This window comes from Dasypus novemcinctus, chromosome 2 (genome assembly GCF_030445035.2).
Source record: "Dasypus novemcinctus isolate mDasNov1 chromosome 2, mDasNov1.1.hap2, whole genome shotgun sequence".
In the NCBI taxonomy this organism is placed as follows: domain Eukaryota; kingdom Metazoa; phylum Chordata; class Mammalia; order Cingulata; family Dasypodidae; genus Dasypus; species Dasypus novemcinctus.
Window position 1 is genome coordinate 93,886,695 of NC_080674.1, and position 26,137 is coordinate 93,912,831.

General features: G+C 38.0%; 1 long non-coding RNA gene and 1 pseudogene across 1 annotated transcript in view; both read left to right on the top strand.

Annotated features, from left to right (window-relative positions):
• Nucleotides 1-26,137, top strand: part of LOC111767100 (uncharacterized) — a 51,410-nt gene that overhangs the window by 19,493 nt on the left and 5,780 nt on the right. The window lies entirely within an intron of this gene.
• LOC139439826 (nectin-3 pseudogene) overlaps nt 643-26,137 on the top strand; it is a 61,371-nt pseudogene continuing 35,876 nt past the window's right edge.

Below are 26,137 nucleotides of genomic sequence, written 5' to 3' on the forward strand. Positions count from 1 at the left end.
AGACCTTGTGTTAGGCAATGGTTTCTTGGATTTTATACCCAAACCACAAGCAACAAAAGAAAAAATAGATAAATGGGGGAAGTGGATGTGGCACAACCAGTTCGGCATCTGCCTACTACATGGGAAGTCTTGAGTTCAGGGGCTGGTGCCTCCTAAAGAAGACAAGCAGACCTCTGCACCTGCCACAATAAGAGGTAGATGCCTGCACCCCATCGCAATGAGAGCTAGAGGCCTGCACACGGTACCCCACTGCAACAAGTTTGCCTAAATGAGCAGATGCCACCGGCCAGCAGATGCCTCAGTCTGTGGGAAGTGGGTGTGGCTCAGACCATTGGACATTGGCTTCCCATGTGGGAGGACTTGGGTTTGGTATCTCTTGGAGAAGCCAAGCAAACAATGAGCAGACAGACAAAGAGAACCATGGGCATGGGGGGCGGGGGGTGGAGGGGGATAAACTAAAAATAAACTAAAAAATATAAATGAAGCAATCTTTTAAACAGTAGATAAATGGGACTTAATCAAAATTAAAACCTTTTGTGCTTCAAATTACTTTATCATGAAAGTAAAATAAGAGTTTAATATCCAGAATATATGAAAAGAAATTCGACTCAACAACAAAAAGACAAAAAACCCAATTAAAAAATGGGCAAAGAGACTCAAGCAGGAGTTGAGCTGAGTGGGCAGGTGAGTCCCAGTGCCCATTCCAATAGTCTGCTTCTATTCCCCCTCCCTCATTGGACAGAGTGTATGGGGAAAGACTGTTTCATTGAAGTGTTTAATTGACGTAAATGAAACCGTAACACAAAATTCATGAGGGAAGATTTGTGGCAAAAATTCACAGACTGTTGCATTTCTTCAAACTCAGTATGGAGTCTCTGCTCAAGGGGAATATCAGGGAAGAGTCTTATTTAAGAACTATTCACTTACGATGCAACAATTACTCCACATAACATAGGATTCTCTGATTCTGGAAAAGACATATGAAAAGCTGTTACATTCCAACTTGGTTATGTCCAGTATTTTACGACTGTAACTGAATTAGTGGAACACAGTATAAGTCTGATTAAAGGGCCAGATTCTTTAACTGATGGAGGAAATGAATCAGTAGCAACCATTTGTGATATTTTAGAAAAGATTTATTTTATTTATTCGTCTCTCCCACAGCACTTGCTGTGTCTATTCTTTTGTTTCTTTAGGAGGCACCGGCAACTGAACCTGGGACCTCCAATATGACACCTAATTGCTTAAGCCACCTCCATTTCTTGCTTTGTTGTGTTTCTTGTTATGTCCTTTAGTATCTCTTGTGTCTCTTGTTGCATCATCTTGTTGTGTAAACTTGCCGCACCTGCTTGTCCCACCAGCTCTCTGTCTTCTCTAGGAGGCACCTGGAAGCAAACTACAGATCTCCCGTGTGGTAGGTGGGAGCCCAGTCACTTGAGCCAAATCCATTTCCCTGTAGCAGCCATTTGTAAAGCAGCCACTGGAAAACCAGTTACACATAGTGATTGGGAAGGTGATCTTGGTGAGATGGAATGCACTACAACTTCTTTTCCAAATGAAACAGCAATGATTGTCAGCCAGTACAATCTGTTTACAACCAGATTTATTTGAGAAAGACAATTTGTGTTGTAAAACATGCAAGCTTGGGGAAAGACATCTGATATTCTTTTATATTAGATATACAGTATGTTCTTGAGGTTTCAGTAACAGAGTATGATGGAAATTCATTTGTAGGTAGAAAGATTGATGCAAATCCACCACCCTTCAGTCTTCTGTGCAGCAGGTTGGATGGACAGTGGCCAGATGGTTTATTGGCTTCAGACAACAGTCTTCATTAATTGGTATGATCATTGCTAGAGTAGTGAGTGTGGCCTTTTTCATAGTTCTTGTAAATATTTTGGCTGGAATATTCTGCTATAGGAGAAGACAGACATTTAATGGAAACTACTTTCCCAAGAATTACATTCTACCTTCAGATATGCAAAAAGCATCATAAATTGATGTTCTTCAACAAGTTGGACTTGCTTCTTATCCAGACAGTGTAAAAAAGAGAAAATAAAAATTGAGTGAACAATCTGAAAAGTAAAGACTGTTTAGAAATGCCTGAAAAACTCAGTGGAACAGTGTAGAAAACCTCAATAGGTTTGAAAGACCAATGAATTATTATGAAGATCTAAAAATGGAAATGAAGTTTGTCAATCATGAACATTCTATTGAAAATGTAAATGACATAGTCTCACATGTAGATGGTTCCATAATTTCCAGAAGGGAATGGTATGTTTATCAACCACTAAATGTGACTTAACTGTGTACAATGGTTCATTTATACTAGTTGATCATTTTCAGACTGTTCATATTTTTTCTTGAGGAAGACTAAACTTTTAAAAGTTGATGTTCATGCTTTTTATATTCTAATCTGACAAAGGAAAATGTGAAATCTGTGTTAAATGTATCTTTACAGATTAAATTTTAATGCAGAGTACTTTATGTATCTATGGCACATAGGTAACAAGGAAGTGTCTACATTAAATATATAAATTTTTGGTACAAAAGTAAAAAAGGAATTAAAAAAATGGGCAAAAACTTGAGTAGACATCTCTCTAAAGAAGATATGCAAATGGATAAAAAGCATATGAAAAAGTGTTCAACATCATTAGCCTTTAGGGAAATGCAAATCAAAACTGCAATGAGATGCCATTCACAACCACTAGAATGGCTACTATTAAAAAAATGACAGATTGCAAGTGTTGGAAAGGATGTGGAGAAAAAGGAACAGTCAGTCATTGCTGGTGGATATGTAAAATGGTGCAGCTACTGTGGAAGATAGTTTGAAAGTTAAGTATAGAGTTACCATTAGACTCAGGAATCCCACTTCTAGGTAGATACCTAGAAGAAATGAAAGCAGGGACTCAAATAGATATTTGCACACTGATGTTCATAGTGGCATTATTCACACTAGCCAAAAGATGGGATTAACCCAAGTGTCCATCAACTGATACATGGATAAATAAATCCATGTATGTGGTCTTTACACACAATGGAATATTATTCATCTGTAAAAAGGAATGAAGTTCTGATATATGTGATAGCCTAGATTAACCTTGAAGATATCATGCTGAGTGAAATAGGTCAGATACAAAAGGACAAATATTGTTATGATCTCACTGATACAAAATAATTTGAATAAGCAAACTCATATAGTTAAAGTCTAGAACGTAGAAGCAGGGATAGAGTAAGGGTAGGGAAACTGGAATTAAGGCTTAAAATGCACAGAGTTTTTATTTGGGATGATGGAAAAGTTTTGGTAATGGATGATAGTGATGATAGTACAACATCGTGAATGTAATTAGCAGCCCTGAATTATGTATTTGAATATGGTTGAAAGGGAGAAATTTTAGGTTGTATGTATGATGCAAGAAAAAGATTTTTAAAAATCCATGAAATAGCACATCACAAACAGTGAACCCTGAGTTAAACCATGGACTATAGTTAACAGTACAATTATAAATATGTGCTTTCATTAGTTGTAATAAATGTACCGCATGAATGCAAGGTGTTAATAAGGATGTATATAGGAATCCTATGTTTCATGCATTTGCTTGATGTTTCTGTAAAGCCATACCTTCTCTAATAAAATAAACTACACGAAAACAATGTATGGGGAAAATGCATACACGTTTGCATCTATATTTATTTCTATATCTACGTCCATTTATCTGCCTATCTATTATCTATCTAATTATCTCTCTATAAAACTCTTAAGTTTATACTGATACAATCAATTCCAGTCTAACACCTTAGGGTTTGTTCTCCCTCTACATATAAAAACCCCTTCTTTGACACTGAGAAACTACTCTTTTTGTGATACCCTCCTCACACTGAGGATTCTGACAAACATGCTGCTGCTTTCTTTCCTGCTCTCCTTGTCCTTCACAGGTCAGGAAAGCAACAGTTTAATTTAGTTATGAAGGAGAAGGAAAAGGGGCAGTAACTCCAGGGAGACTCATTCAGAAAAGAATTCTTTTTTTAAATAAAATTTTATTGAAGTATATCCTTTGTACGTGAATATACACAAGCAATAAGTATATCGTTAAATTTGTAGATTTACAAAGCAGACATGCATATTGTCATACAAGGCTCCCATGCATCTCCCCACCAACAACACCTCGTGTTACTGAGAAACATTTGTTACAGACTCTCAAAAAGCATCCCCAAAATATTACTACTAACATAGCCCATATCTTAAATTTGGTGTATTTTTCCCCAACCCACCCAATTATTAAACACCCTATATTAGTATTATATATTTGTTATCGTTCATGAAAGAACATTCTCATATTTGTCCTGTTAACCATAGTCCATCATTCACCACAGGATTCCCTGTGTTATACAGTCCCATGCTTTGTACAATCCACTCAGGGGCTCTCATTTTCATCAGAGTTGTGCTGTCATTACCTTAGTCAATTTTAGAATGTTTTCATTACTCTGAAAGGAAAAATTCCATACCCTTATACCCTCATATTGTTGTCCTTTAGTATTGAAATGATATCTTCTTGCCATTGCTGCAAAATATTCCTGTTAACTGTCATTCATTACATTAGTTGTAATTTTCCTGTGTATCACTGTATTAATAACACTTTGTAAAAGAAGAGCATTCTTATATTTATACTATCAATCACAATCTTCATCCACCACTGAAATCACCATGTTACATATTCCCTAGATTATTATCTAGTTTCCTCTTAATTGACATTTACATCCCCAGACTACCACTTTCAGCCACAATGACATTTACAAGTTAGCAGTGTTAGTAATAGTCACTACAATGTGTTACTACCAACTATATTTATTTTCACACTTTTAAAATTAACCTTATTAATGATGCTACATACATTAAGCATCAGCTCCCATTCTAAACACATATTCTATTTCCTAGTGACCTATACTCTAGAGTTTACCTCCTTGAGTTTGCTTATTGTATTTAGTTCATCCCTGTGAGACCATATGATATCTCTCCTTTTGTGTCTGGCTTATTTGACTCAGCATAATATCATCAAGGCTCATCCATTTTGTCATATGCATCCCAATTTCATTTCTTCTTACAGCGGAATAATATTCCTTCATATGTATGCACCACATTTTGTTAATCGATTCATTGACTGATGGACACTTGGGCTGGTTCCAAATTTTAGCAATTGTGAATAATACTGCTATGAACATTGGTGTGCAAATGTCAGTTCATGTCCTTGCTTTCAGTTCTTTTGAATATATTTCTAGTAATGGTATTTCTGGATCATTCAGCAGTTCTATATTGAACTTCTTGTGGTACGGCCAAACTGACTTCCACAGAGGCTACACCATTCTACTTTCCCACCAACAGTGAAGGAGTGTTCCTGTTTCTCCACATCCTTTCCAGGACTTGTAGTTTTCTGTTTATTTTTTTAAAATAATGACCATTCTAAAAGGTGTAAAATGGTATCTCATTGTAGTTTTGATATGCATTTCCTTAATAGCTAGTGTCATTGAATATTTTTTCATGTGCTTTTTGGCCATTTGTATTTCCTCTTTAGAGAAACGTCTATTCAAGCCTATCGCTCAATTTTTAATTGGGTAGTTTATTTTTTTATTGTTCAGTTGTATGATCTCTTTATATAACATGGATATCAAACCCTTATCAGATATGTGGTTTCCAAATGTTTTCTCCCGTTGTGCAGGCTGCTTTTTTACTTTCTTGACGGAGTTTTTTGAAGCACAAGTGTTTAATTTTAAGGAGGCTCCATTTATCTATTTTTTTCTTTTTTTGCTCATGTGTTGGATATAAAGTTTAAGAAATTACTGCCTACCACAAGACCTCGAAGGTGTTTTCCTATGTTTTCTTTTAGGAGTTTTGTGGTTGCAGTTTTTATATTTAGGTCCTTGATCCATTTTGAGTAAATTTTTGATAAAGTGTGAGAAAGGGGTCCTCTTTCTTTCTTTTGGATATGGCCATCAGGTTCTCCAAGCATATTTGTTGAATGAACTTTTCAGTCCACCTAATTGGGCTTGACAGCTTTGTCAAAAATCATTTGACTGTGGATGTGAAGTCTGTTGCTGAGTTCTGGATCTAGTTCCATTGGTCAATCTGTCTGCCTTTATGCCAGCATCATGCTGTTTTTACCACTGTAGCTAAGTAATACGCTTTAAAGACAGGAAGCAAGAGTCCTCCAACTTCATTCTTCTTTTTAAAGACATTTTTGTCTATTCAGGGCCCCTTACACTTCCAAATAAACTTGATAATTGGCTTTTCCATTTCCACAAAAAAAAACATTGCAATTTTTTATTGGGATTGCATTGATCTGTAAATCAATTTGGGTAGAAATGACATCTTAATGATATTTAGTCTTCCAGTCTATAATCACGGAATGTTCTTTCATTTATTTAAGTCATCTTTTGTACTTTTAGCAATGTTTTGTGGTTTTCTGAATATAGGTCCTTTGTGTCTTTGGTTAAGTTTATTCCTAAATATATGATTCTTTTAGTTGCTATTAAAAATGGAATTTTTTTCTGACTTCTTCCTCAGATTGCTCATCAGTTGTATAAAATGATTTTTACTGATTTTTTCAGATTATTTTTATATCCCACCACTTTGCTGAACTTGTCTATTAGTTCTAGTAGCTTTGTTCTGGATTTTTCAGGATTTTCTAGATACAGTATCATATCATCAGGAAACAGCAAAATTTTACTTTTTCCTTACCTATTTGGTGCCTTTTATTTCTTCATCTAGCCTAATTGCTATAGCTAGAACTTCTTGCACAATATTGAACAACAGTGGTGGCAGAGGGCATTCTTGTCTTGTTCCTGATTTCAGTTGGAAGGCTTTCAGTCTTTCACCATTGACTACAATGCTAGCTGTGGGTTTTTCATATGTGCACATTACCACATTGAGAAAGCTTCTTCTATTCCTATCTTTTCCTGTGTTTTTTGAAGAAAGGATTCTGTATTTTGTCAAATGCTTTTTCTGCATCAAACATATTCTAGTTTTTTCATTTACAGTTGTTCATAGTATCCTATTATGATCTCTATTAATTTCTCAGGGGTCAGTAGTATTATTCTCCCTGTCATTTCTGATTTTGTTTATTTTTGTCTTCTTTCTTTCTTTCTTTGTCAGTCAGGTTAAAGGTTTGTCTATTTTGGTGATCTCAAAGAACCAAATTTTGATTTTAGTTATTTTCTCTCTCATTTTTGTTCTCAATTTCATTTATTTATGTTCTAATCCTTATTATTTCTTTCCTTTGGCTTGGCTTGGGATTAGTTTGCTGTTCTTTTCTAGTTCCTCCAGGTGTGCAGTTAGGTCTTTGATTATAACTTTTTTAAAAAAGATTTATTTAATTTATTTATTTCCCCTCCCCACTCTCTTTTGTCCATTCGCTGTATGTTCTGTGTCCACTTGCATTCTCAACAGCACCGGGAATCTGTGTCTCTTTTTGTTGCATCATCTTGCTGCATCAGTTCTCCATGTGTACGGTGCCACTCCTGGGCGGGCTATGCTTTATTCGTGTGGGGCGGTGCAGGGTGCACTCCTTGTGCTTGGGGCTCCCCTATGTGCGGGACTCCCCTGCATGGCATGGCACTCCTTGTGTGTAGCAGCACTGCACATGGGCCAGCTTACCATAAGGGGCCAGGAGGCCCTGGGTTTGAACCCTGGACCTCCTCTATGGTAGGTGGACACTCTATCAGTTGAGCCACATCTGCTTCCCTCTTCTTTTTTAATGTAAGCACTGAGGGCTATAAACTTCCCTCTTCTCACTGCCTTTGTTTTGTCCCATAGGTTTTGATATGTTGTGTTCTCATTTTCATTCATCTTAAGATATTTACTGAATTATCTTTCAATTTCTTCTTTGACCTCTGATTATTTAAGAGTGTGTTGTTTAATCTTCATATATTTATGAATTTTCCCTTTTTGTCCATTATTGATTTCCAGCTTCATTCCATTATGATCAGAGAAAGTGTTTTGTATAATTTCAATCTTATTAAATTTATTGAGTCTTGTCTTGTGACAAAATGTGTGGTCAATCCTGGAAAAGGACCCATGAGTGCTTGAAAAGAATGTATATCCTGCTGTTTTGGAGTGCAACACTCTGTAGATGTCTGTTAGGTCTAGTTCATTTATCATATTATTCAGGCTCAGTGTTTCTTTTTTATCCTCAGTCTAGATGTTCTATCCAATACTGAGAGTGGTGTATTGAAGTCACCAACTATTATTTAGAGATATCCATTCCTCCCTTCAGTTTTACTAGCATGTGCCTCATGTATCTTGGGGCACTCAGGTTAGATACATAAATGTTTATTATAGTTATTTCTTCTTGATGAATTTACCCTTTTATTAATACGTAATGACCTTCTTCATCCTTTATAACAGTTTTGCATTTAAAATCTATTTTGTCTGATATTAGCTTTGCTACTCCTTCACTTTTTTGGTTACTAATTACATGTTATATCTTTTTCCAACCTTTCACTTTTAACCTGGTCTTGTCCTTATGTCTGAGGTAAGTCTCTTGTAGACAACATATGGATGGCTCATATCAGTCTATGTCTTTTGATTGGGGGGGTTCAAGCCATTACCATTCTATGTTATTACTTTGAAGGCATTACTTACTCCTTCCATTTTGTCCTTTGGCTTTCTGTTGTCATATCTTACTATTGTCTGCTTTTTTACCCTTTAACTTACCCTTATTAATAATATTCATTTCTACATCTTCTCCAGTTCTCTTACCCTTGTTTTTTCTTTTCAGGTTGCAGCACTCCCTTTAATATCTCTTTTAATTCTGATCTTTTGGTAACTTACTCTCTCAGTTTTTGTTTGTCTGTGAAGACTTTGAACTCACCCTCATTTTTGAAGGAAAGTTTTGCTGGATACAGAATTCTTGGCTGGCAGTTTTTCTCTTTCATTACCTTAAATACATCATACTGCTTTCTTCTTGCCTCCGTGACTCCTGTTGAGAGGTTGACACTTAATCTTATCAATGTTCCCTTGTATGTGATGCTTTGCTTTTCTCTTGCTGCTTTCAGAATCCTCTCTTTATCTCTGATATTTGTCATTCTGAAGAGTAGGTGTCTTGGGATAGGTCTATTTGGTTTTATTATGTTTGGGGTGTATTTCTTGGATATTGGGAAATTTTGGGTCATTATTTCCTCAAATATGCCTTTTGCCACTTTTCCATTGTCTTCTTCCTCTGGGACTCTGAAAATGTGTATGTTTGTGCATTTAGTTTTGTTTTTCAAGTCTCTGAGACCCTGTTTCATTTTTTCCCATTTTCTCCTCTTTCTGTTCTCCTGTCTTTTCTGGTTCAGATGTTCTGTGTTTGAAATCACTATTTCTGTCTTCAAGCAATTCAAATCTGCTCTTATGTGCCTCTAATATATTTTTAATCTCATCCATCATGGCTTTCATTCACATAACATCTGTTACTTTTCTTTGCAGGGTTTCAAATTGTTCTTTATATTCACCCAGTATCTTCTTAATATCCTTTATCTCTTTAGTCATATTTTCTTTAAATTCTTTTAATGGATTTAGGTGAATTGTGTGATTATCATTGATTAGTTATCTTAAATATTGTATCTCTTCAGGATATTTGGTTTGTACCATTGGCTGTGCCATTGCTTCCTGTTTCCTAATATGGCTTGTAATTTTTTGCTGATGTCTAAGCATCTGAATATGTTGGTGAATTTACTCTGATGGCCAATTTCTCTCTCTTGTGTATTTTTTTCACAGCTCTTCTTTGATATTTGGTTCAATTTGTTTTAAGTCTTTATCATTGCCGAGCTTAAATTATTGATTTTGGGCCAGCGACTCACTAATGATACACAGATTTTCTCCCAGGAGTTTGGGTTAAGAGAGACCTCTAAAAGCAGTTTTTCTCCATGCAGTTCTCACAACAACCAACAGATGGTACTCAACAGCACACCTTTCCATAGAGGTCTTTCTTTCAGTCTCTGCTTTCCTGCGTATTTGTCTGGCCAGAGCTGAGATTCAAAGTAGGCTTTGTTGACTAAATTCACTGAAGAAAAACCACTCTCCACCCTCTGCTGCACCCTTCCTCTTCCCAGGTAGGAAGATGACTATTCCTTTCTCAATTGGCTCTAGTGAGCCACAGGTTTTCACAAGGCTGCATGCCTTGGGGTGAGGGATGGGTGCTGTTCTGGGTCACCATGAAGATTTGGTAACTCATGGTTGTTGTTTTGAGTTCTTTGTCTCTCTGTCCTTCACCCTTCTGGGGGTTGTGCAGCACTGTCGTGGTCTGCTTACCCCCAAAGCAGGTCCCTTAGACAGCTTTTTGCCCTTTCTCCATTGTCTTCATGAGAGATTTGAGTCCTGTCTGCCTACTCTGATGCCATATTCCTGGAAGTCCTCTGAAAATTGTTTTCAATGAGAAAGGATTGCCTTCATATGTTTATATGGAATCACCTCGGAGCCATTCCAGAGGGTGAGGATAAAGATATGGAAGTGGCAGATGCAACGATAAAGTTAGTTCTCTCAGAAGGTAGAAGGGGATAGGATCTGGAGCCCTATCCTAAAAATTAGTTTTAAGTAGGAGGAAAGACCAATTCTCCACTTAAATAAAGATTAGGAGAGGAGAATGGGTTCAATATAGATTGATTTGAGAATTTTCTGGTCAGAAGCTGAGTGAATTTCTATCCCATGGCTTTTCCTTTCTTAGTGTGGACATTGCTTAGAAGGAGTAAGATAACTGGAGATTTGAGAAAAATGGAGAGAGTTCTGAAATCACCATAGAGAATGAGAAAGTGAAATGAGCAAAAACAAATATTTCTGACTGGTATGGAAGGCCTAAGAAAAGAAATTGAACATGTAGATGATAGCAACCTGAATGGTTATAGTGTTTTCTCCAATATTGCCCAGATCTAAGTGTAGAGAAAGCTGTTTTTGTCAGGCAAACAGTTAAATAGGAAGACATGTGATAAGTGAATTGAAGATATTGGGTAGAGAGAGGTTGAAATTAAGGGACATGGAATCTTAAACTACCAAGAAAGTAAAGGAAGAGAGAAGGGATGTGGAAGACAGACAGTGGATTGGTCACAGGCTTTTCTCAGTCTTTGTGTAGTTTTTTCCAAACAATCAAAACCACCTCTAATTTAAGAGAATTCATGTATATAGGGGGTGAGGGGCAGGGAAGGATTTATTATAAGCATATTGAGTAGCTCATATGCTTAAAAGATAGGTTAAACAATTAGATGCCCAAAGTACAGGAACCATACAGCTCTGGTGTCTTAGGTATTTAGATGTAATGGAAAGCCTCTTCAGATTACCACTGTTGGGATGAAACCACTCCACCATTCTTGTGTCACTGCTAAGGATTTAAATACCAGAAGAGAAAGTTTAAATGGCCTTGATTGGGTCTTCTGCCTACCATCTTGGCCAGGAGATTGAAAGTTATACCAAGACTATATGAAGTGGGTAGGGATAGCTCCCCAGAATAAAATAAAGATGCTGATAAAATAAGAAGGGGAATGGAAACAACAGAAGTTCAGCATTGGTGGATTGTATATGTGGGTATTGAAATTATACAGGATATAGCATGATTTGATATGGAAAGGAATATAGTGAATAAAATTCCAATCCTTGTTTTTTTTTAATTTTATTTTTCTTATTACAAAAATAATACATGCATATTGTAAAAATAATCAAAACTGTCTTCCCCGAATCTTCAATGAATGTTGAAAAATGATTAAGATGTTGCTATAAATGACAACAAAGGGGAGTAGTGGGTAGAAGGTGATAGATTAATTTGAAAATCATGGTTTGAATATTTTTATGGTCCAGATTCTGTCATGTGGACTATAAATATAAAAGAGAGCAATGTGATTTTGTTCTTTTACCCAGAAATTGTTGAAGCCTCTGGGGGGCTTCGTGGGGGACCCCGAAGCCTCTGTGGGGCTTCTTGGGGCCGCGGGCTTAGGTGAGGATGACGCAGCTGGGCTAGAGGAACTCAAACCAAGGAGAGGAGGCTGGTGGCACAGGTCTGGTTTATTCAGGAAGTAAGCACAGTATTATAGGGCAGGAGGGTGGCGTGGGGAATGCTGATTGGTTCAGAGGTGGGCAATATTTTGGTTGGCTGCCATAAGCAGTTGCCAGGGGGGAAGACTGGTAAGAGGTTACATGAAGTGGGAGAGGTGGTGGCAGGGGATTGGCTATTGCTGTTGCCGGGGTGGAAGGCAGACTTGAGCTTCTTAGGCTGTGGCGGGAAATAGAGAACAAAGCAGTTGCGTGGGGGGAAGGGAGCAGGAAAGGGAGGGGAAGAAGGGTGGAGTGGCAAGGGCCGACCAGATGTTACGTTTAGGCGGGAGGTTATGGGCGCAGCCTCTGCCTGGGCGGGCTTGAGGGCGTCACGCCCGTGCCGGCTGAGGACGTGGCTGCCCATTCCAACCGCCGGGTAGTAGGCCTGGGCAGGCTGAGGGCTTGCGCCCGTGCCAGCCACCCTGACCCCTGGCTCCAGGCTACGTGTCTGCTTTCCGCCGGGGCTGGCCGTGCCTAGGGAGGCTTGCTGTCCCACAAGAAATCAAAGTACAAAAAGTGCATTGACAAATTTAAGGTCTTCTACTAGTACAAGATTGATTTCACTAAAAGTTCTTCCTTTTGGAAAGTGTGGGTCTTCAACTTATATAGTAAAATATATTATCTTTTAATCTTTCATATTCTCTATACTTAAGAACTTTCATTTTTATTTTTCATTGTCCACTATTTTTGAGATGTATAACCCCCCCTTTCCAAAAATCATCCCTCTCAGCCTGTTTTAGAAAGTCAACATTTTAGCATAATCAGTTTTGTTGAACAGACTCTACTTGGTGGATATTAACACAATAATGTTATATTTTTCTCCAATCACAGTTCCCAGTAGTGCTTTGTTGTGTCTCCCAAGACAACTTCCTGGGCATACTTCACAACTTCCTCATCACTTTTAGTTATTAAAAAAAAACCTAATTTACTCCCAGTGTAAAATTCTGATTTCAAATCTGATCAAATATAATCAACTTCTTTCTTCTACTAGGAGCTAACTTCTTAGTCACGAAGGAAGAATATGAAAGGTGGAAGGAATTATTTTTTGGAATTGAGGAAGTGTCCCTTTCCTCAAGACTGTGCATGATTTCATTGCTGCTGCTAGTCTCTGAAGATGTGGTGTTCTCCTCCTTCTTTAGCTTTAGCTTGGTCCATTACATCACTGAGGACACACTTACAGAGGGTTATCTGTGTCTCCCTTTAGTCTTTTCTTTGGTCCACATCTCAGTTCCCTTAGGAAGGAGCTGTCAGGCAACCTGAGCGTCCCAGCTTTTTCCTCCCATCTCTATATTCTTTCACACTGAGTCAAACATGAAAGCCTTCCATTGCATCCTTTGATGGATGAGGAAAACTGGAATGAGTTAAAGGTTGTTGCCCCTCCCTTCTTTTCAAGCTCCCAATGACACGGTCTCTTTTTATCTCACTTTCCTGAGCTCTGTCAGCAAGTCTTCATCTTTCAAAATTTTCTGAAAAAAAAAAAAAAAACAGGTACTCTTCATGGTGTTCAGATGTGCCTGGGCCCAACTTCCAAAGACTGCAAGTCAAGTTCCCCCACAGTCTCCTTTCTGGGCACTCATTCCACTTTGAAGGCAGCCTTCAGATGGGACTCAGCTAGGTAGTGAACTGCTAATCTTTCCTCCTTGTAAGCGCCCCAGTTCTGTATTCCCTTAAACCTCCCCCATCACTGGTTTCTGGTGGGCTGAGGGAACATTTCAGTGTCCACCCAGGGCTGTGATGTTGGTTGGGAGTAGTAGAGGTGTTTCCTTCACTTCTACATACCTCCCCAGGGGGGTTTTTGCCCCAATCTTTCAAGAGATCTTATGAGTGTTTTTTTGGTTGTCATTTTTAGATCATAATAACCAATTCCAACACAACTGGAAAAATCCTATTCAACATTCTATCATTATAGCAAAAACTCAAAATAAATAGTATCCTTCATTCTTATTTGGTACTAGAGTCTACAATGAAAATAATAAAAAAACACAAAGTAAAACCACTGGATATGGCAAATCAGATCTTTTCAGTGCCTAAGTTTTTAAGTTAGATATCCTTCAAACAGCGTTCATTTTTCTAATATACCTTTCTAATGAAGTACTATTAATAAAAATATTATAGTTGTTTTGCCTGCAAATTGGCAGTTTTCAGATGGTGTCTCAGTGAAGGAGAGGAGTTAGGCCTATCATTAATCAGGGGCATAGTTCAGTTTATGTTAAACAATGTTTAACTGTTTGCTTTTTAATTAGAAGGGTTTTAAATATAAGCGGGATTGGTGTTGATTTTTTAAAAATAAATTTCTCTTTAAGAAACTTGAAAGACATTTTTTGTTGAAGTAGATGTTAAAATGCATTTTTTAATCTTAAGCCTTATAGTTCCCTTAACAGAGGTTTGAATAAAGAACTATTTTAGTTTCTGGCTTAAATGCAAAGATGGTTTTAAGCATTCCCAATGGCTATCAAATATAACAATGATCATTCCCAGAGTGGCACTGTCTTCAAACTTCTTCAGCTGAATTCTTTCTGAGTGACATTTTTGCTATCCGTATCCTTCTTGTTAAGAACTCAATAATGGACTAGGTTAATTAGAGGTAGGTAATCTTACCTTGTATTAATCATCCTTCTGTCAGAATAAATTAACCTTTTAGCTCCTATTTTCTGCAACTCCCAGCCTCAGCAGATACTGTTCTCAAGGCATTAGATAGCCTCATAAAATTTTAAACTTAATTTGGAAATACCCATTACTAATAGAGTTATTAAACTTAATAATTACAGAGATTTACTTTGAGTTCACTGAGAATGAGACAAATTCAGTCACCTCACAGGTTTACCCGGTCTTTGCTATGTGATCTAGAGAAATTCAGTTATCATCTCTGTGTCTTCATATCTTGATTTATACAATGGAAATACTTATATCTATCTCGAATTGTGGGAATCAGGCTATAACCTACAGTAGATTCTGAAATGCACTGCCTGAATTGTTTGGGATTATTAACATTATTTTGAAATATGGTTAAGTCAGAAGATTTCATATTTTCCAATGTTAATGTTAAATGGTTCTTAATATCCTGGAGCCCCTTTCCCTGGCTTCCCTGTATCACTGGAGAGAAAAATTTGTGTGAGATGGTATCCACACAATTTGTGACACCCCTAATTCTTTGGTACATGTGTAGCCCAGGGACTGGATGGGTCATTTAGGCTACTAAAAACTAGATCTTGGCGGCGGACTTGGCCCAGTGTTTACGGCATCCGTCTACCACATGGGAGGTCCGCGGTTCAAACCCCAGGCCTCCTTAACCAGTGTGGAGCTGGCCCATGCGCAGTGCTGATGCGTGCAAGGAGTGCTGTGCCACGCAGGGGTGTCCCCCACGTAGGGGACCCCCATGGCAAGGCGTGCGCCCCGTAAGGAGAGTCACCCAGCGTGAAAGTACAGCCTGCCCAGGAATGGCGCTGCACACATGGAGAGCTGACACAACAAGATGACGCAACAAAAAGAAACACAGATTCCCCTGCCACTGACAACAACAGAAGCGGACAAAGAAGACGCAGCAAATAGACAGAACAGACAATGGGGGGGGGGAATAAACAAATAAATAAATCTTAAAAAAAATAGATCTCATCGGACTAGCCCAAGGTGGAGATTCATGATACACCATGGAAAACAAACTGAAATACCAGCATGTCTTGAAATGAATTTATTGAAAATTTAAGTATAAGTTCACTTTCTTTTATTAGGCAAAATAACAGTGAATTTCATGAGAGGTAATTTGGGAAATATTCAAACATTTGGCTTCAATTAGAAGGGCAGGAAAATATATCGGAATTGGATTTCAGTTGGTCAGGGTTTGTTTATCCTTCTCATAGTGAGTTGGAGCCCCAAATCCCTAGTTTGGACTAGTTCTTACGTATTTCTCCAGATTTGGGCAGAGTCTTTGGCCTATTTAGAGATAGATGCAGCTTAGATAAGTATGAGAGAAGAGGAATGGTGGAACATGCATATCAAGACCCCAAAATGAGGCTCTGGGAGAGGATCTGAGGTATGTACGTGTGTGTGTCACCACCAGTGAATAAATGAGCATCTCATTGAAGTAGACGAAATCCCATTCATCAGATTTGGCAAAGAATGTTTGCATTTAGAAGAAACAGTCTGATTAACTGCTAGGGGACTGTTGTCAGAACTGCTGGTCCTAATAAGGGCACATTGCCTTCCAAGTATGGCCCTTTTTTTTTTTTCACTTCCCTAAAGAGTTGGTTGGTAGGTTTGGAGAAGTCTTGAGAGGGCTGAGTTTCCAAGTATGTATGAAGAAAATGGAATGGAAGATTCTGAGGGAAATCTGGGAAGAGAAGAACCAGCATGCTGAATCTTTTATGGGGAAATGAAAGGAAGTAGCCACTTGGTTAAGAAAAGGCTTTGAAACAAAAATATATAAGCAGGAAATTGTTTTCATTAATTTTTTAAAGGAGTAAGAGAGACAAGTTTCAACAAAAGTATAAAACATGGACTGTAAAGTTTCCCTAATATCCTGGTACCCCTGTCCCTTCCCCCTTCCTCCACCAAGTAACCAATGTTTTCTTATGCACCCTAATACATGCAAACATGAATATAGATTTTTTATTTCCCTCCTCTGCTTTCTCACACCAAATTTAGGACATTATGTACAGTGATCAGTACCTGAAATGTTTTCACTATAGTATACATTATACTTTGGAGATACTTTCTTTCAGTACATAGAGACCTTTCTAATTCTTTTTCATTGTCACACTATATTCCATTTTATAGGTGTATCATTCTTTATTTAACAGGCATCCTATTTATGGACATTGGATTGTTCAGATCTTTTGAATTTACATCAATGTTACAATGAATAAACTTGTACTTGTCTTATTTTGCATTAGAACATGAATATAGGATAAATTCCTGGTAGAAGTATTGTTGGTAAAGGATATTTGCATTTGTGAGGTTGAAAACCTTGAACCCTTATACTGCCAATACCTGAAAGTGCCTGTTTTTCCACAGTCTTGCCAACACAGTGTGTTGTCAAACTTTCACATTTCCACGAATCTTATAGGTGACAAATGGGTATCTTGGTGTCTAGTTTTTTTTTAAAGTGCAATTAAAAAATTTTTTTGAAACAGTCTCCAGCTTATGGAAAATTGCAAGTACAAATAACTTGTTTTCCTGACCCATTTGAGAGTAATTTGCCAACATGATGTCCCGTTACTCCTGAATAATTTAAGGTATATTTCCTACAAACAAGAAATTGTACATAATCAAGATAAAACCATCAAAATCAAGATGTATCATTGATACATTACTATCATCTACTCCTCAGACTCCATTCATGTTTTGCCAGTTGTCACTATGTTCTCCAAGCAGGGGGATCCATGCCATAATCATGGCTGCATTTAGCTGTGATGTCTCTTTAAACCCTTCATATCTAAAACAGCTCCTTTGCTTTCCTTGGCTTTTACGATCTCTATACTTATACAGATTATAGGCCACTTATTTTGTAAAATATTCCTCAATTTGGATTTGCTTGGAGTTTCCTTGTAATTTAATTCAGATTATAGATTTTGGCAGAAATATCACAGACGTGATGCTGTGCTCTTATTGCATTTTAGCAGTATTTTGATTTGCCCCATTACTGATGATGTTCACTCTGATCACTTGATTAACATGGTGACTGCCAAGGGTCTCCACTGTAGAGGTAGTCTTTATAATTAGTAAGGTACATTGAAATAATGTAAATATCTCTTTCCTTATTAAATTAACAATTTGTCAATTTGTTTCTTTTATTTATATTAGTATGGACTCATGGATACCTACTTTAGTCAATGGATCATAATATTATTTTCATTATTTCTTTTGATGGTCAAATTGCATCAGATTTGCCTAGTGGGTGCTCCTTCAAGCTAGCTCTTTTATCATTTTTCTCCATCATTTTGTGGGCACTTTCTTGCTTTCTGAGCCAAAGAGATGTTTCAAGCTCATCTGGTGTGTTCCATGCCCAAACATGGAATTAGCCATTTCTTCATGGAGTCTTTTAGTGGAGAAGCAGAATATTTAGAAGCAAAGATCTGGGTGCTAGATGTGCTATTGAGGTGTCACTTTACCTAGACACTCTTAATGAACAGATGTATTATTTACTTCTGCATTTATTTATTTATTTTTATGTTTTGTTAAAAACTATGAGTTGACACCTATCCCTCCAATTCTTATCCAATATCACAAGTTTTTTTCCATTTTCTCCATTTCTAAATGTGTAACTCCCAGCTCTGATAGTGAGAAACCTGACTCACATTATCCTTAACATATTTACTTATGCGATCAATTCTCCTGTAAATTACAAATATCACCTTGCTGAACTCCTACATAAATATCTTTCTCAGCCAGCCTGGACTTCCATATCTCGTGCCAGGCAACACCCCATCTCCCACCTAAATCCTCTTCACTCATCATTGGATCCAATACCTCATGCCTCTTGGTATAGTTGTTTTTTTTTTAAAGATTAATTTTGTATTAATTTCTCTCCCCCCCCACCCAGCTGTCTGCTCTCTGTGTCCATTTGCTGTGTGTTCTTCTGTGTCTGCTTGTATTCTTGTCAGTGGCAACGGGAATCTGTGTCTTTTTTATTGTGTCATCTTGCTGCGTCAATTCTCCGTGTGTGCTGTGCCACTCCTGGGCAGGCTGCACTTTTTTTCACATGGGGTTGCTCTCCTTACGGGGCCCACTCTTTGCGTGTGGGGCTCCCCTATACGGGGGACACCCCTGCATGGTATGACACTCCTTGTGCACATCAGCACTGCGCATGGGCCAGCTCACCACACAGGTCAGGAGGCCCTGGGTTTGAATCCTGGACCTCCCAAGTGGTAGGCAGACACTCTATCATTTAAGCCAAATCCACTTCCCAAGTTTTTTAAAAAAAATTTATTGAAGTATATCACTCATACATGAACACACATAAACAATAAATGTGTAGTAATAGCTGTAAACTTACAAAACAAACATACATAGCATCATACAGGGCTTTCATACCTCACCCTACCACCAATACCTTACATTGCTGTTAAACATTTTAGACTAATGATCTAGACTAATCTTCAAAATACTACTACTAACCAAATATTTTCCCCCAACCCTTCCTATTATAATTATTTTTATATCATTTATACATGAACATACATTAACAATAAGTATATAGTAAAAGTTGTGACCTTACAAAGCAAACATACTTAACGTCATACAGAGTCCCATAAATCAACCCTCCACCAACACCTTGCATTGTCATGAGATGTTTGTTACAAATTATGAAAGAATAGTGTCAAAATCTTACTACTAATTATAGTCCTTATATTACAATTGGTATGTTTCCCCCCAACTCACCCTATTATTATTTTTAAAATATATCTCTATGACAGATGTTGTAAACTTACAAAACAATCATGCACTTGTGCAGAATTCCCAAACATCACCCCTCTATCAACACACCGAACTGTGGTGGAACATTTGTTACAGATTACGAGATATTATCATCTGATTATTACCAGATCCATAGCATACATTTCGCACACATTTTCCATACTCCGCCATTATCAACACAGTATATCTTTAGCATAGATTCAAAAATATTACACTATTGCTGTTAACTACAATCCATAGGTCACTCCAGTAGTATTTTTCCCATGCTTCTCCCCATTTCTACCACCCTGCAATAGTGATGTACATTTCCTCTAGCTTACAAAGGACACTCTTGCCTCTTCACCATCAACCACAATTCTCATTCACCTCTGGGTTTACTGTACTTTTCAGTTCCTAGATTATTCTCTAGCATTCTGTCAATTGGCATTTACATCCCTAGACTACTATTTTCATCAACATCCCCATTTATAAACTACCTGTTACTTACTATAATGTGTAACCATCAACTCTGTATATTTCTGCACTTTTATAGTAAAGCTAATTAAAACTTCTGCATGCATTAAACATCAGCAGTCCATCTCAGTCCTCTTATGTCCATTAAGAATCCACTACCTACCACTAGGGCTTGAAGATATTTTCCTACATTTTCTTCTAGCAGCTTTATGGTTCTTGCTTTTGTATTTAGGTTTCTGATTCATTTTGAGTTAACTTTAGTATAGGGTGTGAGATAGGGGTCCTCTTTCCTTCTTTTGGCTATGGACATCCAGTTCTCTCAGCACCATTTGTTGAATGGACTGTTCTGCCCAAGCTGGATGGGTTTGACAGGCTAGTCAAAAATCACTTGACGGCAGCTGTGAGGGTCTGTTTCTGAACCATCAGTTTGGTTCTATTGGTCTATGTATCTGTCTTTATGCCAGTACCATGATGTTTTTTTACCACTGTAGCTAGGTAATATATTTAAAGTCTGGAAATGAGAGTCTTCCAACTTCGCTTTTCCTTTTTAAGATGTTTTGGGCTATTTGGGACACTTATCCTTCTAAATAAATTTGATAATTATATTTTCCATTTATTTAAAAAAATGCTGGTGGAATTTTTTTAATCAAGATTGCATTGAGTCTGTATAGCAATTTGAGTAGAATTGACATCTTAATGATATTTAGTCTTCCAATTCGTGAGCATGGAATGTTCTTCCAATTATTTAGACCTTTTTTGATTTCTTTTAACAATGAATTGTAGTTTTCTGAATACAAGTGCATTACATTGTTGGTTAAGTTTATTCCTGAATATATGGATTTTATTTGTCATATTTTATTTTCACCACTCCTTTGACACCTTTAGTTACTTTTATTGATATAATCTTCATTTCTAGACTCTCTTCCAGGTCTCTTTCTCCTGTCTTTTCTTTCAGGCTATAGCACACCCTTTAGTATTTCTTACAAAGCCAGTCTCTTTGCTATAAACTCTCTCAGTTTCTGTTTATCTGTGAATATTTTAAACTCACCCTCATTTTTGAAAGGCAATCTTGCTGGATACAAGATAGTTGGCTGGAAGTTTTTCTCTTGCAATATCTTAAATATATAATACCAGTGTTTTCTTGCCTCTATGGTTTCTAGTGAGAAATCAGTACTTAATCTTATTGGGTATCCCTTATATGTTATGCATTGCTTTTCTCTTGCTGCTCTCAGAATTCTCTTTTTGTCTTTGGCATTTGACATTCTGATTACTATGTGTCTCAGAGTTGGTCTATTCAGATTTTTTCAGATGGGAGTATATTGTGCTTCTTGGACATGGATATCTATGTCCTTTAATAGGGTTGGGAAATTTCCTATCATTATTTCTTCAAATATTCCCTCTGCCTCCTTTCCCTTCTCCTTCTGGGACACCCATGACATGCATGTTTGCATGTCTCTTGCTATCATTTAGTTCTCTGAGATCTTGTTCAATTTTTCCATTCTTTTCTTCATCTGTCCTTATGTATGTTCACTTTCAGAGGCCATTTCTTCAAGCTCACCAGTGCTTTCTTCTGCCTTCTCAAATCTGCTATTATATGACTACTTATATTTTTAATTCCATTTATTGTGACTTTCATTCCCACAAGAGCTACTATTTTTCTATGTATGCTTTCAAATTCTTCTTAATGCTCATCAAATGTCTTAACATTCTTAATCTCTTTAGCCATCTCATGGAACTTATTAAGGAGATTTGTTTGAATATCTTTGAATAGTTGTTTCAACTCCTTTATGTTATCTGGAAGCTTATCTTGTTCCTTTAATTGGGCCATATCTTCCTGTTTTTTGGTGTGGATAGTAATCATTTGTTGGTGTCTTGGCATCTAGCTTACTGGAGTATTTATTCTGGGTGTAGGTTTTCTCTTTAGGTTAGGGCTTCCTCCCCTTTCTCCCTTGCTGATTGTATAATGGGAGCCAAAGATGTAGTTGTTGCTGTAAGCTGTGGAGGCTCAAGCTGTCCTAATTGCCACAGGGACCAATGAAACTTCTCCCAACTTTCTCCTTTGCCAAGGGTAGGGACAAAGCCACAGCTGTGTGGAATAATCCAAGTCTTGTAGTCCTAGACTGTAGTTACATGGAGAGACTAATGAAGACTCATACCCTTTTCTCCTCTGCCTGGGGTGGGAATGGAATTGCAGATATGGGCAGCAATCTCTGCAGTGTGGGTCTAAGATGACTGCAGTTGCCCAGGTAGACTTACAATTATTCAGTCTGTGCCAGTCTAATGTACCTGCAGTTACCTGGATAGGCTAGTGCAGGGCCTGCCTGCTTCTTCCTTGCTAGAGTTGGGGCTGAAGCCTAGACTATAACTGCAAACCAGTCTGTGTGAAAGAAACAGGTTTCCACAGTCACTGTATTTTCAGTCAGCCTGGCTTCTACTCCTGCTGGGGGTGGAGTAAAAATGGCAGCTATGGGCCTCTTTTTGACTTGGATAGGTTCAAACACTAGCTGTTCTTAGGGTTATACTTTAGTCAGCTGAGTTTACTAATCAGTAGCTGAAGCCAGTGGCCAACTTTCTCTACTTCCTCTGTTTTTGGGAATTGGAGTTTCCAACTCCAGCCTCAGAATAACCCCTGAGGGGGCCTCTAATTCCAGCTGTGGAACAGCTTCCGTAGTGGCTTGCGACTCTAGTGGAGGATGGGCACTGGCCTCTGTGACGTGGAGTGCTCTACTTATGAATCTTCTCTGCAGATGAGCAGTTTCCTCCTTCCATTCTTTCAAGGATGTTGCAGGATGCTCTTCTGGTCTCCTGGAGCCCCCAAACATGTGCTTTGGATTGTTCTGGGTGATTACTAACTTCTCTGTAGCAGGAGCTAACTCTAGGAGTTCCTTACTCTGCTACCATTTTGCTGGTTGTCTTGGTGTAGTTTTAATTTGTATTCTTTGTTATGAACAAGATTGGGCAACTTAAATGAAGAGTGCCAATACAAATTCTTTCTCTATTTCTCTTACAGAATCTTCTGCAAAATCAACATTGCCCGGTGGTATTTTTGTATGAAGGAATTATTTAATGGTTACTGAATCAGAACTGAGTTTTATGTTCAGCTGCACAGAGTGCATTATTTAATTCATTTATTCATTTTACAAGTGTTTATTGAATTCACTCTATCTTCCACCCCCTGTTATAGATATTGAGAAAACAGTAGTAAAAGAGAAAAAAATGCCTTCTCTTATGGAGCTTGTCTTTTTAATGTTGGAGGCAAATAATGATGAAGTAAACCCATACATTTAGAATATAATTTCAAGTAGTAAAAAAGCTACAAGAGACAGCATGTGCAGATGCAGTTGTCACAGCAGCAGCTAAGCCTCAGTGGACACAGTGGATTAAAGAATGGAAAGAAATGCCTGGTACCTACTTCTTAAGGGTGAACGTCTGGGGAGTCAGCTCTACCTGGAAAGAACAAGCCAGCTTCTGGGACTAAGAGGTGAGCCCGGGTCAGGTTTCCAAACTAGATAGAAGGGCAAACATGCAGTGTAGCCTTGTGGACCTCTTGCTAATTAACCCCTGGGGTCACTTCCCAGTCCCAGGCCTGTGCAATACTCCCTCTTTGTTCTCTCTAGTCTCAGCTTCAATTCTTACAAAACAGCAAAAGCAACAACTTCATAAAGCATATTTTAAAAATTTATTTATTTCTATTCTTTACAATAATCTTGCAAAATTAGGGGATATAGGTTCCATTTTACAGGTGAAGAAACTGAATTTGGTAATTTGCTCAGTGTCATATAGATAGCAAGTGATGAGCAGGGATTGATTCCTAAGTCAAGATCTTTCTACTATTGCCTGTAGTCAGATACCATCCTTTTACACTGTTGTTTTGGGAAAGTGCCTTTTAAAGGCACCTCCACTGAAAGTAAACTAGAGCCTCATATGTGCCAGGGTTCCCCAGACTGTAAGCCTCTTACTAAAATTTCATATGTATTTTCCTATTTTGTAGACTTGTTCTCCTTTCAATCACAATAAACTAGAAACTGTCTTTTATTCATCTTTTAAGGCTGAGACATTATCTTCTAGTGTGCAGAATCCAGGGAACATAAGATGAGTTGTTATATACTTGGAATAAACAGAAACTATTACACCCTTATAAGATATAAAAATGCAAAATATTATTTCATAGCAAGTACAGCTATCACCTGGCACTCTGGTAAATGTGCATCCTTGAACTGCAATGCATGAGTTAGACCACAGGCAAATTCAACCACCAACTCAGCTAAGTTCTGAACACAGACCAGTCACTTCAACAGATTTATTTGGGTTGGGTGTGAGAACTAACTAACTAAATGATAACAGTGATTAAAAAATTACACTTTTTCAGTACCATATAATTAAAAAGACAAACTATGAGTGGTAACTAAATAAAGTAATAATATTATGTAGAGCAAAACAAAAGTAAACAACAACACAAGAGTGGTAATAGGGCAAATGTTTAGATCACTTTGTTTAAAATGAAAAAGAAATGTCATTCTGGAAGAATGTGATTTGTCTCATTTGTGATTTGGCCTAAAGTTGTGATAGCATAATCTTACTGGTCACTGGTAGTCATTTGGCAGTGGGTGGAGCCTGGCCCTGGAGCCAAAGCCAGGCACCCTTTTAGCACTGGAACCCCCTCTGCTTCTCCAAGTCAGCAGCAGAACACTATTAAAAAAGTCCCTTAAGCTAGAAATGCTGGTAGCCAATTTACTTTGAGTTGAGTTAAGCCCCTTAATTTAGTATCTCGCACCCTGTGAGAAAATTTTCTAGGTATACACATCATGTCAAAAGAAAAGAAGCGGAGGAGGCTAGGGGGCTGAGGAAAAGTGAAATAAAGACTTTGTGTGGGGAGATGCCCTGGGAAATAGAAGTGTCCTAAAATCTTAAACAGCTGGGTTCTGTAGAGCAGTGCAAGTGTACTGGCCATTCCAAACCAGGCAAGAGTCTATGCTTGGGGAAACTAAATCATTCCAGAAACAGCAGCAATTGGTGAAATAAAAAAACTTGGGATCAGAGTCATTTAGGGGTATCTTTTCCAACACAACAGCATAATAGTGATTAAATTAAATTCCTCTATGGTGTTTATGTGTGATGAATCTGGACTCAGATGGGATCTCCCTTCATAAGACCTTCATGCCAATGTGCTGGAGGTGCAGTTAATGTTGGGGTTTAAGATATATTTAGGGGATTTGAATCTCTGGACTGACAATGTGATAGCCAGATCCTGAGCCTCAACAGACTCCAGCACCTACAATCTGATTTATTGGACTTACCACACTCAGCTAAGATGGAGTTGAAGAAGGACAACCACCACACCATGGAGCCTAGAGTGATTACAACTGAAAATGGGAGGATTGCATCCAGCATCCAGGTGGAATCTGACCCTCCTCTTGACATAGAGGTGCAATGGACACAACCAATCCAATGTCCACATAGAAGAGGTGGCATTGGAATGGGAAAAGTGGACATAGTGGACGAAGGGTATGGGGAAAGGCAGGAAGAGATGAGAGGTGGAGGCGTCTTTGGGACATGGAGCTGCCCTGGATGGTACTTCAGAGGCAATCACCGGACATTGTAAATCCTCACAGGGCCCACTGGATGGAATGGAGGAGAGTATGGGCTATGATGTGAACCAATGTATATGAGGTGCAGAGGTGCCCAAAGATGTACTTACCAAATCCAATGGATGTGTCATGATGATGGGAACGAGCGTTGTTGGGGGGGGGAGAGGGGGGGTGGGGGGATGGGGTTGAATGGGACCTCACATATATATTTTTAATGTAATATTATTACAAAGTCAATAAAAAAAAATTAAAAAAAAATTAAATTCCTCTTTGAAGTATAAAAGTATGAAAATTAGGGTAGGATTTTGTAATATATCAAATCTTTTCTAAATCCTGGCTCTTCCATCTGTGAAATCTTGAGCCTCGGTTCCTTAGTAAAATGAAGATAATGCTAATCTTTACCTCACAGAAAGTGCCTGGTACATAGTAACTGTATTTTATCAGTGAGGAAACTGGCATAGAGAGGTTAAACAATACAATCAAAGTCCTACATTTAGCAAGTGAGAGACCCAGATTCAAGCAAAAGTGATTTGGTTCCCAAAATGCTATGTTCTACGATCACACCAGTTGGTCCCTGGGATGTGGTATCACGTATGAGGACGACATGTGGGAAAAAAGACTAACCATACAG